Source organism: Bidens hawaiensis, unplaced genomic scaffold (genome assembly GCF_021521415.1).
Source record: "Bidens hawaiensis isolate Kalapana, Puna unplaced genomic scaffold, B.hawaiensis_p1.1 tig00048531_1, whole genome shotgun sequence".
Taxonomy (NCBI): Eukaryota; Viridiplantae; Streptophyta; class Magnoliopsida; order Asterales; family Asteraceae; genus Bidens; species Bidens hawaiensis.
Genome location: NW_027498704.1, coordinates 22,980 through 36,010, shown reverse-complemented (window position 1 = coordinate 36,010; position 13,031 = coordinate 22,980). Strand labels below are relative to the sequence as shown.

The 13,031-nt window shown below is 40.4% G+C and overlaps 1 pseudogene; it reads left to right on the top strand.

The window, feature by feature from the left end:
* Nucleotides 1-1,167: 1,167 nt before the first annotated feature.
* LOC143597572 (protein GLUTAMINE DUMPER 4 pseudogene) lies at nucleotides 1,168-1,473 on the top strand (annotated as a pseudogene).
* The last annotated feature ends 11,558 nt before the right edge of the window (nucleotides 1,474-13,031 follow it).

Below are 13,031 nucleotides of genomic sequence, written 5' to 3'. Positions count from 1 at the left end.
ACGGCTATACGACTCAAGAGTCAAGTGTGGGCATGTTAATCGAGACAACTTCAGGGTTGTGATGTATTAATTAAGAAGCCCCTTGCCTGCTATTTATAGGTGGTATGGAGTTCGTTGGCGGCCGGATCGCTTAGAAAGGTAGTGGTCCACCACCGTGCAATTGATTCGTGTCATTGGCACTTTTTAATCTATGGGTGTCAGAAAATATCTAGCCGTGGCGGACCATGCCGGCGTTGCTGACAATCTGCCACGATAATGAGTCATTGGACACGTATCCAAAACTAGCGTTTAGTCACTTGCTATGTGTCACACATTTGTTGGTTGTTTCGTTGCTAAGACTGGACGCTTGGAGGACCGTTAGAAAAAAATCGGTAGTGTTCCTCCACCGTTGGACATGCTTGGCGGATCGTTACCAAAATCGGTGACGGTTCGTCACCGACGTCGAGTTTTTCAGAGTTGCAAATATGACCCTGTACTTTAATTGTAGCATAATTACCAATGGGTCTATCAACTCATAAGTGGTCTCATGTAACTTTTGGGTCTTGTTGCAAGTTTGCTAGATTATATATGTTAGCTCTTTGATATGGGAAAAGGTAAGGGGAACCCCCACCAATCTTTTTCCCCAAATCCGAAGTCCTTCTACAATTTCCAATACCCATGATCCAATTTCTTAAAAAAAGGTCAACAAAAAGTATCATCGGTTAAAATCAGTGAGCATTCCACGGATGCAATGGAAAAACGCTAGGGACAAACCGGGGGTGGTATTCCCGGTCGACCCTGTATTTTTTTTCCATTCTTTTCGGGCTCTTCAAGGGGGGTGTTCTTTGCCTGATTTTCTTCTACACTTTAAAACAATTTTCTTTTTCTGAATTTAAAACCCACTTTAACTTTTTTATTTATGTATTCTGAAGCACCATGAAATTACTTAAAATAAAAAAATGATTATCTAGAAGGAAAAAAACTCAACAAGAATCCACCCTTTATTCATGGCTCAATTCATTGCTCCATTAACTAACTTTTGTTTCAGAAGCTATACACCATGCATTCATTGCATGTTGTACATTTCCCGCTATATATGTTTGCCCTATCTCATTTACAACTTTCACATCATCACACACAAGACACAATTAATCACACACCAACCAAAAACACATACACAAAATCATAATGGGATCATCTGAAGCTTCATTGTGGAGGTTTGATTCACCACTGATATATTTATTTGGAGGAATATCAGTAGTACTTGCTCTGATAGCAATAGCGTTGATCATTTTAGCGTGTTCTCAACAAAGACGGCGGTTGTCGGGTGGAGATATGGAAGGTGGTGACGACACGCAGAAGGCGGCGTACAATGGTTGTAATGGGGTAGATGATGGCCCCAAAATTGTGGTGATTATGGCTGGAGACGAAGTTCCGACATATTTAGCGACACCCTCCGTCGTTGTCGCGGAAGGCAAAGATGTTTCTAAGTGATGTTTCTTTGTCTTTGGAATTTGTAAATTCCGAGGAACGAAAATTTTGTGTCTTTGGACAACAATTTTGTTATGGTTTTTGTGTTGGCAAATATATATGTTAGATACAAACGAGTTATTAACCAGTTTGGATTAATGAAAAGTTGAAGATGATTACACAATTTTATAATTATTTGCGTCTAGTAACTAGTTAATAAGTAATAACTTTACTCCAAGCAAAGAATGTCATTATGCCGGCAGGCAGATAAAACTATAAACGGTGGAGGTATGCTTTATTGAGTGTGGTTATGATGATCCCAACCATCAATATATATTTTGCTTCTATGTCAACATTTAATCTATGCTATTATATTAAACTGCTTAACTATCTTTGCTTGGATTATAAGTTGGATCACTTCATGAATTTAGTGATTTTCGTCCAAGATCATTTTCGGCTGGGACGAAAATTAGTATCAGTGTAGCCTTTTACTCTGAACTAGTGTATAAACCTTCACATATAAAAAACATATCCTTGTGCATCAAAACATATCCTTACCTAGATCTTTTATGATCGAAAACATAGCTTGTTAATTATGATAGATCTTCGTTTGCCCGTATCTTTATAATTCTCTCTATTTTGTTCACGGGCGTTTATGGACTACCCATTCATTATCCATCAATACGTGATTTTTTTACTATATATGTTCAGTTCATATATTTTTAGCATTATCAATATAAGTAATTTTATAAAATTTGATCATCCTTGTATTTAAAGAAAAATAGCTTTAAGAAATTCAACTTAAATTCTTTCAAAATATAATCTTAAAAGATTCATATACTTAAAAAAACTCACGATATTCGTTTTTCTCAGTTGTGTACTCGTGTTCGTTATAAGTTGGATATATTAATTTAAGTTGATATTATATGATTTCTTATAGTTATAGTACGGAGAAGGTGATATCCAAACCAAAATAAAAAAGCCAAATTATTATCTTATCTTGAAAATACTAGTTTAAGTTTGCTTTTACATATAACGAAAGACTTTTGAGAAATGTTCTAAAGGATGCAGTACTTGTTTGGTGCAGGAATTAATCAAGGTATAATACATTATATTTCAGTTAATTGCTATCGATTCTTTAGATATCACTATAATTATTACAACTTTTTTTCTCGTGGAGAATATGTTTCCCCCTTATTTATCCTTAATTTAAATATTTTTCATCTTCATTTTTTAAGAAATAAAAGTTTGTTCCTTTAAAAATTGTCATTGAAGGCAATTGCAGTACATTTAGAAAATAAATGGTCTTTTTTGTTATTTTAGATAACGAACTCAGATGATTGAAAATGAAAAAAGAAAATCTTTGTTTGAAATAACAAATTCACTTTTCTAGTTTTTTAATCAATTTTTGTTTAATGTTTTAATATTTTCTTAACAACAAAATTACAAGCCTGCTAATACTTAAAAACTCCTACATAAATTCACCTATTACCTGAGATAGAACACTCTAATTTATTGAAAAATTTTGTACGTGGGTTATATATTATTTGCTGATAATTACTTATTTGGCTCTTAAGAATACTAGGGCTATATTCTTTTCTAGGTTTGAACTAAAAAAGAATAAGGTAAAAGAAAAAGAATAAAAAAAGAATAACGTAGTTGTGAATGAATTTGGGGAAACCTAGGAACGGACACGTCTTGGACATATCAATATCAGTGGGGAGCAGCTAATCGACACTGCTTTAGAGCAATATATATATATCTGTTTTCTGTTGTGCATAGCTGCCATACACAACCTTCTCATCTCATAAGTCATATCTAGATTCTTTTGATACTTTTAATTTTCTTTCAAACAACTTTTTCTTTGTTTGTCAACTTACCCTAGCGGATAACGTTATCTATAGATCAATTTAGACTTTTTTTTTTCAGTTTGTTTTCTTTCATTTTTAAAGTTTAGCTATAATCTTGGTTTAAAAAAGCGCCCCTGAGGTGAATCAAGGAGAGAGGCGACCTAAGGCGAGGGCCTCTTCGCTTTAGGCTAATTAAGGCGAGCAATGTTTAAAAGGCGAGCTTGAGGCGAGATTTTTAGACAAAACGCGACCTAAGGCGAAGTTGAGGCACTCGCCTTTTGTACACAAATGGTTTTTAAGCTTCTAAATATTGTACAATATGCTTTTTAGGTTGTATGTATAGGTAATATATATTAACATTATTTAAGAGTAGTTTTATTATATTTCATATAAAAGATTTTAATTACATATATTAATCGCAAGTTTACATATATGTAAAATTTATGTACTAACAGATTTACATAGGTGTAAAACAAAACATAGATGTGTATAAAAACTAATTTCAAGATTGTAATCATAGATATAAATTTAAAAAAATGATAAAACTACTCTCAACGAACATTAACATACAAAAAAAATTATAAAAAAACGTTAATTTTCAAGGGTTCCTTTAAATTCTTAAATAATTTAGCAGTTCTGTAATGATACTCATCCTATATATATATATATATATATATATATATTAAGTCATATGTTTTAATGGTTAAATATAGCTACATTATGGGTCGGGATGCTAAAAAACCCATGATATATATACATATATAAAAACTATGTAAGTATGTTCACCTCATGTACAAAAAGTTCTCGCTTTTGCGTCTGCCGCTTCACGATTATGCTTTAAACCCAATCGCTTTTCTTCGCCTCTCGCTTTTTAAAACCAAGGCTATAATGAGCATGTAATTAGATTAATTCGACTAAATTTATCAATCTATAATACACACATCTCGTCACTCTATAGACATCTCTCATCTTTCTAAAATTCACCCTCCCTCTCTAATTTCAGAGTTCATAAATAGTGTATGTAGTATGCCACATAATGACAATTGTAGATGATCTTATAGGTCGATTGTACTCAAAACATTAACACATACACAAACAATTTACTAATTAAACGTGGTACAAAAATCCAAAAGCAAAATTATAAGATGAGTCAAAAAAAAATAAACTTATCGAAACCTTATTTAACTTAAACCGTTATAGTTAACTAAATTTGCTAGAAGAATGACTATGGCTTTGAAAGTTCAATCATCGACTTGGAACTTGGAAGTGCAGCAATTGTCCAATGGAATCCTGCTTTCCACCCTGGAATCCTGCCATACATGGAGCAAGAGCAGCTTGTTGCTCAATTATAGCAATACTAATAACCCTTTAACATGTATTATCATTCTTGTTCTATGAATTTTGACTCGCATGTCAATTTATTCAGGACACTTTAGGTACGTAGTTAAAGCATCATTATGACCAAATTATCATTGTCTTTTAGTTTATGTATTTCATTGGTATTGATTTCATTTTCAACAAGTTAAGATAGTTATGTATAAACTTGGCCTTGAAGAGTTGAAGCTTTCTATTTAATGATGTATATGCCAATGTTTTCACAACTTATATGATCAATATATGGATATGGCTACATATAATTGAGGTAAGGATGGTCTGGGCAGGTGACGTGTCTCAACAGTAGCGACAGGAACGTGACCCCATTGTTTGTACCGAGATAAATAAATCGCATTCGGGAAACTTTTGCCGATTGCCCCGAGGTAGCCATTATGAAAATTAAATTAAACTAACCCTATAAATATACTCATTCGATCCATAACTTCTCACAATTTTTTCAGTCTTCTACTTTCTCAATCTCAAAGCTTCAATGGATTCAACCACTTGCAATGCTAAAAAAAGAAGTGTTTCTAATCGAAACACTTGCAAAAAGCAGCTCGTACCCTCGCAAAATGAAGTGTATAACCATTTTTTCAGACTCGGCTCGGACGTCGACTCGGACGCCTTACCGGGTCAAAGGTCGGATCAACCCGGGATGGCGGACCGGTGTTTGACCCGGATAATGTCATAAATAATTTAAATATATAATTGCATATATATATAATTCATATACATATAAAAATAAATGATATCCAATAATAATAATAATAAACTTTAGTGTTTATTTATGTTTTATACATTGCTTTTTAAATATGTATGATTTAGTTTGATCATTAGAGACATCAATGAAGCTTGCTTGGTTGGCTCATGGGTAATTATTAAAGCTTTTATCTTCAAAATGACCCAATTTCGAATCCCGGCATGCACATTTCATTTTGGATTTAATGAAAAAATGGGTTTTACCGGTTCACCCACCGGGTCAACTGGTCCGGGCCGACCCCTCACCCGCAAACTGGCCGGCGGGTTTTTCGAAAACGAGCCAAATACAGTGACCCAACCCGGTATAGGGACCGGTCCGACCTGCCGGGCCAGGTTTCAAAACACTATGTAAAACTGACTAAATCAATTAACCCACAGTTGTTTCCATGATTCCAACAACTTGCACAAAATTAATCTATACTTCATTAAATTTCCCTTCAATCACAACATGACAAGCAATTCGAAGAATTTAAGGAAGAAATCGTACCCAAGACACATCAACACGAAGAACCCAAGACACATCAACACCAAGAATCCAATGATGATTTGCCCCAACGTAGCGACACGAGACTCCTAATATAACCAAGAAAGAAGTGACAATTGTCATGATTTGGGTTGATTCATCAAAAGTACAAGGAGCTAAAAGTTTAAAAATGGACACAAAACCATTGCCAAATCTATAACATTTCACATGTCAAGTTCATCCTTCTCCACAATCCTTTACATTGCACATGTTCTACAAGACACACATGTGGCATTTTTCAATTTAAATAGTTGTGATTTTTATAAAATACTTATTGATGAGGTGCGTACATGATATTTTTCTTTGTAATGTAAATGGGTTGAGTTATTCCTTACATATATGGGAAACTGAAGAAACACGGAACCGAATCTCCTAAGGGCTTAGGTCCAATGAGTCCACAGGGTATGGGTCAAGTATAAACTGACTAACGATACGAGTTCTATCTCCTGAAGTCCAATGACAGAAACCTGCAAAACAACCACCATGAGCTCGTTACGGGAAGGGCAAGAGAGGGGGGGGGGGGGGTCTTCTCTTAATCACCCTCCGGCGTGAGAGTAAGTACAATTTCCGGTGAAGATAAAGTACTTAAGTATTAAGAGTAGATAGTGGAGAGTGAATATCTTACCTCATGGAGATTGTAGAGTATTTATAGCCGAAGGATGTGGGAATATAATTCGCCCAGCTATCCCTTTCTAGAAGATGACCTTGCAACCTCCTAGACACGTGTCCTTATGTAATAGGTTGAGCTATACGGCCCATGTGCATGGTTGTAACAACCTAGACACGTGTCCGTATATGATAGGACGGGATAATCCTGGCCATGTGTATGGTTGTAACAACCTGGACAGGCGCCCTTCTTCTATTGGTCGAAGGATCACGTGTTTATCAAGAAAGGATCTTGGTAAATCTTCTAGAAGAGAGTTGATTAAATACAACTGTCCTATGACGTTGCCTTCCGGCCATCCTTGCGGGTGTAAACAGTACCCTGCGTATGACTTCTGAGGGCGTCTAGATCCTCCCGCACATAGTCTCTAGGATATAATGTTGTTCTTACTTTGTCTTGAGTTATGCGGGTGATTTATATGTCCAAAGGGTGTCCTATGAGGGGAACCCCTCTGACCGGCGGGTGGTACTTAAGGGTATTTAAGTCTTTTTGGTACCCTACCTCTATAAGTCCCCCCGGTCCAGTGTTTCTTCCGCGTGAAGTCTTTATGCGGGTGAAATTTTGAACTTAAGATATTTTTGGGGATTTTTTGAATTTGCAAGTTGTTGTGGTGATATTTTCTGTTGGTGTGGATAACAATGGAAAAGTACGAAGGGACATTCTGCCGGCTATTGCACAGTTGACATGATGTTAATGCCGGATGTCACTGTACCCGACTGTTCACCTTTTCGCTTTTTCGGTTTTCCCGCGTGACGTGGCACTATTTTGTTGGACCACCCATTGCTCTCTCTAATGTTCCCATCTCATCGCATTTATTGCGATGAGTATAAATAGAAGCAGTTAGCCTTCGTTCGAAGCTTTATCGCCCTTGATTTCTAACTTTCTTCTCCATTTCTCTCTCGAATTCTCGATTAATTACTTTTATCTTTTCAAAATTGCTCGGTGCTATCCTTTACCAATAATGGCCGGAGAAAAGAAATCATCTTCTCCAACCATGGAGAATATTGCAATAAGTTGGAAGCGTCCAGAATATGAGAAGCTTATTACGGCGTATGGGATTCCACCGGAGTAGGAACCGAAGTTCCCAGCTGCCGGATCTATTGCTGAAAAGCCTCCAACCGGCAAGATGGCGGTATATGCCGATTTCTTCTCCCATGGGAATCTTCGGTTTCCGATAACCAAGTTCTTGGGTAATATTTTGACTAGCCATGGGATACATCTATCGCAGGTGCACCCGTTTGGCCTCATGCGAATTTGTCACTTCGAATTCGTATGCCAGGCAAACAATATTGTGCCCAAGGTTGACAAATTCTCCGTGTTTTACAAAATGCACGGAAACGGCGAGTGGTATAACTGCGCCTCGGTGGACAAGAGGGTCATTGGTACCGAGCCTCCCCGTAGCGCGTATGAGCGGAGGACCAAATTCTTTTGGTTGCGGGAGGATGTCGTTCCCATCACTATGGTCCGACGTCCACACAACGAGAAGCTTCCGGATATGAAGGTTGCTTTTTTCTAAGGTCAGGTGTGGTTCAGCATCTTAGTGCAAAAACCTACGCCCATGCAAAAACCGCTTGTGGCCATACCCAGATCTGGAGCCTTTCTTCCAGAATGTGGATGAAAGTAAGTCTTTTCCACATGTTTTTTTTCGCTTTACTTAGCTCTTTTGCGTTTCTTTTCAGGTGAGGGGTCAATGATTGAGGCCCTTTTTGATGACGCTTGGTGTCCGCAAAAACGCATTTGCGATGCTAAGGCTCTGCCTATACTGGACAAGACCCGGGATCACTTCATTTTCCCTTCCGCTGTGCGTGTTGAGCCAGTGGTTTCTGAGGCTATCTTCCAGATAGGTGCGTACGTCTTGAACCCTTATCCTCTAAATGCGTTAACCTCCGACTGGAGGATTTTAATGTTATCCTCGAGTGATGAATCATCATCTTGAGAGGAATTTGACTCTGATGATGCTTCTGAAACTTCCTTTGTTATGTGTGCGTTAGCAGAGCTGGAACGGAATAGGAAGCAGCAGTCCTCAAAAGCAAGTGATGCGGGCTCTAGCCAGGTAGATGTCGACGAGGAACCGGTGAAGAAGAATCATCGGGCACAAGGCCCAAAGAAGCATAGGGTCTGTCTTATGGTGCGTGACCTGATGACAGCTTCCTCAAGTAAGTTTTTGACTCCTGAATCAGCTTTTTGTTAAGTGTTAGCTATTATTGAACTGTTTCTGTCTTGCATAAACTGGTAATGCGCCGCAACAGGATGCAACGACGGAAACGCCACCATATCCTCCGCCATCGATAGAGAAACCACCGTCTCTACCGCCATCAACGGAAAAGCCATCATCTCCTCCACCATCAACAAATGATTCGGCCCCAACAATTGTCATATCCGATGACGTGTGTGGTTTTAAGGAGATGGAACCAATTCAAGACACTAAGGATCCATTAATGCAGGATACCCCACATCATTCTACGCCTCCATCTCCGCCTTCTCCTCCTCATATTTCACACAAATTGCAAGATGAGCCTTAACAGGATGCCCTACGCCCATCTGGTGGTGGGGATACTTCCCATTCCCACTCTTCCAATTTTTATTATTACGGGGTGGCGAATCCGGGGGAGGATGATCACCTATACATCCCGCTATTGACCATTACGCAAGCATCTCGTTTCATGGATCCGGACACTTGTGCCGCATTCATCAGCCAAAGTGTTCCTCCTGCAGATCGAGCTTTTCAGTGTGGTCGCTCCCGCCATGATCTCGGTATGGACTTCAGTGTTGTTTTGGCCAACACAGTGTCTAGCGGGCAGGTGATCCCTCGAGAATGCCATTCAATGGGGGAGAAGTGGGGAAAAATGTCCCGGGCCATCGAAGAGGCCAAGAAAGCCGCTGATGACCAGCGTTTAAGGGCTAACACTGCTGAATGGAAGCTTAAATACGCTGGGATTGATCTCTAAGTAGAAAAGGACAAGCATATTGCTGCCGCCCACCAATGGGAGGAGGCGTGTAAAAAACACAATTCCCTCATCAAATCTACCTGGGACGAGGCTAGAAGAAGGAGGCGGATCTAGCTAAGGATCTTGAAGCTAATGCTGCCTTGGAGTCTCAAGTTACCAATCAAGGTAACATTATCCAATCTTACGAGGGAGAGACCAAGCTAAGGAAAGAGCACGTGGAGGTGATGGAGAAAAGGAATGTCGAGATGAAGGCTTCCCATGAAGCTTTGCTGAAAGCTCATGAGGAGGTGCAAGCCCGTGCGGCCAAGTTGTACGGGGACAACTTGAACATGGCCGAAGGGTATCGTGCGTTGAAGGAGAAATCTAAGCGGGTTGAAGAAGAGAGCCAATGGTTATTGGATGAGGGTCTTGGGTTGGTACGCGTTTTGCTCCCATTACTCAGCTTTTATTCTTTGCTTTGGCCACCTTGTTGACCTTTTTCCTGTGTTTGTTATTCTTAATAGGTTATCAAGCACATCAAGGAGGGGCCAGAGTTGACTGATAGTCTTCTCGTACTACTCAATACCTCAACTCAGGCTAGCCGCTGGGTTGGTTTCGAGGAAGATCTTGAGTACGCGAAGGCTGGTCGATCAGTGGCGGATCATCAATTGCATGGTGTAAATGTTGCAAGGGAGTACAATCACCTCATGAGGGAGTATGACGATCTGTCGTTTCCTATTCAGTCTGTGATCCTTGAATGTGCCGCAGTGGTGGATGGCATTCCTCGCCTAAAAGAGTATCTTCAAGAAACATCTGAGGAAACACCGTATACTCCGCCAATTTCCCCCGAGCCAGATACTCCCACTTCGAAGACCCAAGGCCCGAAGATCACGTCCAGTCAAGTTCCATAGAATAGCTGATATAAATTCTTGTAACTTAGTAGATGTAACTTCTGTAATCCTCTTTTGATATCAATATAAGAAGCTTTTTATGTTATATAAAAATATATATATTTTTAATATTTGCGTAATTTTTGGACTTGAGATATTTTTGGATGTTTTTGAACTTGCAAGTGGATATGGAGATATTTTATTTTGTTTAGGTAGGCGTGGAAAAAGATGCGACGGGACAGTTGAAGCGACGTGCATGCTAGCTATCCACTGCCCTCTTTACTTTTCCGCTTTTCCCGCCTGACGTGTCACCATCTGGTTGGACCACACTTTCTCTCTCCACTAGCGACCTTTACATCGCATTAATTGCGATGGGTATAAATAAAGCAGTTTCTTCCCCATTTTCATTTTTATCGCTTCCAAACTCTCATTCTTTTAGAATTTTCTCTTGAATTCCAGATCCATACTTCGCCAAGATTTCACGATTACACGCTGTTACACATTACCTACCAAGATAATGGTCGGGGAAAATAAAAGAAATCCTTCCATTGACAACATCGTTGTCAGTTGGAAGAAGAGGGATTACGAAGACATAATGACGTCTATGGTTTGGCGCTGGAGTGGGAACCGGAGTTCCCAGCTACCGGATCTATTACCAGCAGGCCTCCAAAAGAGAAAATGGCCTTATACGCTGAAGACTTCACTACCGGGAATCTCCGATTTCCAGTGACGAAGATCGTTAGAGCTGTTTTGACGGAGTACGGTGTCCACTTATCACAAGTGCATCCGTTCGGATTGATGAGGATCCGATACTTCGAATTTTTGTTGCCGTGCTAACAACTTGGTAACCTCTGTTGATAAATTTGCCGTCTTCTACAACATTGGGAGCCGCGGTGGGTGGTATAGCTGGTCAGCCGTGAGCAAGACCGTCATAGGCACTGAATCGCCACGCAGTGCTCATGAATGGCGTCCAAAGTTCTTCTGGATCCGGGAAGGTGTTGTTCCCTTCCTGATGATCCGCCGCTCCTCCACCGACAAGCTGCCGGAAATACGTGCTGCAACACACGCTAACCTTCCATGTTTTAATACAATGACCCGCACGCCCACGCCCATGCGTGCGATATCTGAGGGTGCGTTGGTGCGTGCCGGCATGAGCCGCTTGTGGCCTTTTCCAGATTTGGAACCTTTCTATGAAAGGCCTGACAAGAGTATGTCTATCTTTTATTTCTTAAGGACCTTTTCTTTTTTCTCTTTAAAAATGCTAATTGTTTGTTTGTGCAGGTGAGGGATCGAACATGTGCACATTGCTGGATTGTGTGCAAGGATTGATGGATCGTCGCCCTCGAGATCCCGAGAAGCCGCCGTTTCTTGATCGCACCCGCGATAACTTCCTATTTCCTGCTGCTTTACGCCCGGAGCTAGTGGTGTCTGAGGCGACGTTTGCAAAAGGTGAGGAGATGCTTGCCAAAGGTGAGGGAGCTCGAAACCCTCGTCCTCTTTAAGCATTCACTTCTAATGGGGTGATTGTACTCTTTACTTCCAGTGATGAGTCATCACCCTACGAAAAAGAAGAATCCTCAGTTGATACTACTGATGCTGAGAGTATCATGAATGACATTGCAGGTCTGAACTGCAAGAGGAAGCAGAAACCATCCACTAGCAAAGATGCGGATGCGGTGAAAAGTACTGCTGAGGTTGTTACCAACGAGGATGAACATGAGGTTGTTGATGCGGACACCTCCAAGCCAGCTGGGAAGGGCAAGTCACATGTGTCCAAGCATGCAGTTCCCAAGAAACACAATAAGGTGAAGCTATCGGACCGTATCACCCTTGTTGCATCCACCAAGGTTATTCCAAGTATTATTTTAGATCTTGCTGCATTTCCATATTATTTTTCTTAAGTAATATATTTTCTGATGGGATGAAGTGTTTACAAATTCTGCGGAAGAAAATCCCGAGGGTCTATCAGACCAAGAGAAGAAAATTCCACCAGTCTCTCCACCGACCAAGTCGGTGTTTGCCTGCACCTAACTTGCCACCAAAGGGTGTTAAGGACCCCATTGTTTTACAAGACACACCTCCCGACAAAGGTGAGCGGGGGGGACAAGACTTTATTGCCACCACCTTCCATAATCATGAAGATAAATGGGCCGCGGGTTATTACGGTCAGACCAACCAGCATGAGGATTCTCTAGTGCATCGCCCGCATTGGTCCATGCGTCAGGGGTCGTTTTTTTCTGACAACGACGTCGGCCACGAATATTTACAGCAGGGGATTCTTCTGCGGAGAGGCAACACCAGTGCGGGCATCCTCGTTATGAGTTGGCCAACTCTTTCTCCTACAACTTAGCTAACGCAGTCTCTACAAGTCAAGAGATATATCGAGACTGGTTAGCTATGAGCCAAACATGGGATGATTTGGTGAAGAGTGCTGAGGAGGCCAAAAAGGAAGCTGAAGACTACCGCCCGGCTGCCAACACCATGAAGTGGGAGCTATCAGATGCCAAGAAGGAACTAGAAGAGGAAAAATCCCGTCAAGCCATTGCTGCAAAGGGCTGGGAAGAGGCCTGCAAGCGCCAGATTGCTACTCTGGCA